This window comes from Macrotis lagotis, chromosome X (genome assembly GCF_037893015.1).
Source record: "Macrotis lagotis isolate mMagLag1 chromosome X, bilby.v1.9.chrom.fasta, whole genome shotgun sequence".
Classification (NCBI taxonomy): domain Eukaryota; kingdom Metazoa; phylum Chordata; class Mammalia; order Peramelemorphia; family Peramelidae; genus Macrotis; species Macrotis lagotis.
Genome location: NC_133666.1, coordinates 328,293,122 through 328,295,030, shown reverse-complemented (window position 1 = coordinate 328,295,030; position 1,909 = coordinate 328,293,122). Strand labels below are relative to the sequence as shown.

Here is a 1,909-nt window from a genome sequence, read left to right as displayed (position 1 = left end):
TCAGCTTAAAAACAAACTTATTTTTTTAAAAAATATATTTTGAGAATACCAATTAAAGACTTTGGGAATCTGTTATCCATCAATCTGTTATGCATATCTTTTTCCTGGAGAAATAAGTTCATAAAATCACAAGTTCATTTATTTAGAATGTTGGAAAGAATTATTGCAGTCATGTGGTCTACCACCTTCCTTTCATTGATTAGGAAACTTGCCTATAAGATTAAGAGGCTAAACTTTCTCAAACTCTCAAAGCTGTCAGTGGAAGAGCCATGATTCAGACCCAGATTCTTTGATTTCATAGCTTGTGCTCATGCATGCTGGGGAGTGAGAGGGAGCCACACCAAGTGGGACAAGGCCTCACAGAATTCCTAATAGATGAAAGTAAGAAGGAGGAAAAAATCCAGAAACACAAATCCTTCCCCAATATGTCCAAGGATTGGAAACTGGGTTTGTAAGGGACAGAAGCCAAGTTAGTCTAGAGATTAGCTAAAGTATCTCATCAACATTTGACAATGAGCCTCCAGAGGAACAGAAAGCTGAAAAGAGTAAGAACCTGAACCTATGACAATCCCAAACTTTGTAGTGGAGGTTGTGAAGGACAATACCATAAAGGCCCTTGTATTGGTTTGCCACTATCCAGAGGATGAGGTTGGACAGGAGAAAGGGGATGAGAGTGATATCTCTATCAGGGAAGTGAGCTTTCAACACACTAGAGGGTCTGACTGTAAGGTAATACACTATATACTGAATAATAATTCTCTGGACTGGGATTTGTATGAACTCTTGATGGACTTCTTGACCAACAGAGGAATGGACGATATATTTGCATATGAATCTATCAAGCTCAGTATGGCTTTGGAAGATCTGAAAGGATTTGTCAAGTGTCAAAAAGGAAGCTTTAGGCTTCCAGACCCCATCTTAGACCCACAAGTCTTTAGAAGAGAACAGTTATCTAGGAGCTAACATGGAAAAAGTTCAGAAAAATACTTTCACACATTAACTTATGTTACCTAATCTATTTTTATTTTCCTTGTTCTGCTGGCATTTTTGTACACCACCCTTGAAAAATGAGAAATAAAACTGCTTAGACTCCTCTTCAATAACAAAAAGCCCCAGGTTATGCTGCAACTGATAATGGCTTTTACTTCAGGATTTGGGCTACACTAGAAAGAACAGGCACTATGTTCATCTTTCACCACTTCCCCACCTAGATTTTACAGCACTTTAAACACTGTGTTCCTTTAAATGAGGAAAAATAATGCACCACACCCATTTATGTGTCTTTGGTTGAAGTTCTAGTCAAAGATACCCATTGGACACATAGCTCATAGTCACCCAGTCTAGGATGAGATGGGGCTGCTTCTGTCATACCTCTCCAACTCAGGCTTGCTCATCTAAGACCCCAGGGGACATGATTCCCAGGTCACTGCCACTCAACACTGCTCTATGCCAAGCAAAAAGGCTTTGGTGAACAAAACAATCAAGACACTAGCTTGTCCTCAGTTGCTTTATACCTGAAGAGCCACATTGCTGAGATACTGACTTTCTTTCCCTAGGACCCTCAAGATCTATCCTGTAGGGCCTTTGGCCATCACCACCTTTGGATAAAGGGAGGAGGAATTTACCTAACCTATTATTAATTTTATATGTTATCATACACAGCACACCATGGGATGTGGAGAGGACATGTTTGTATGACTTTGCTGGTCTCTATATCTTACATATGCTTATCCTCTAAGGATGCATAATAAATAAGAAGAGTATAATAAATAAGAAGAATTTTTCCTCCTATTTCTTGTCCTCCTTTTCTTCCTTCTTCTCCTCCATTTTCATCCATCACCTCCTTCATTCTCCTCCTCCTTCTCCTTCTCTCTCTCCTTCTCCACACAAAGATACGTATATGTGTGTA

The 1,909-nt window shown here is 39.4% G+C and overlaps 1 pseudogene; it reads left to right on the top strand.

Moving 5' to 3' along the window:
• The first annotated feature begins 314 nt into the window (after positions 1–314).
• LOC141499084 (complement component 1 Q subcomponent-binding protein, mitochondrial pseudogene) lies at positions 315–963 on the top strand (annotated as a pseudogene).
• The last annotated feature ends 946 nt before the right edge of the window (positions 964–1,909 follow it).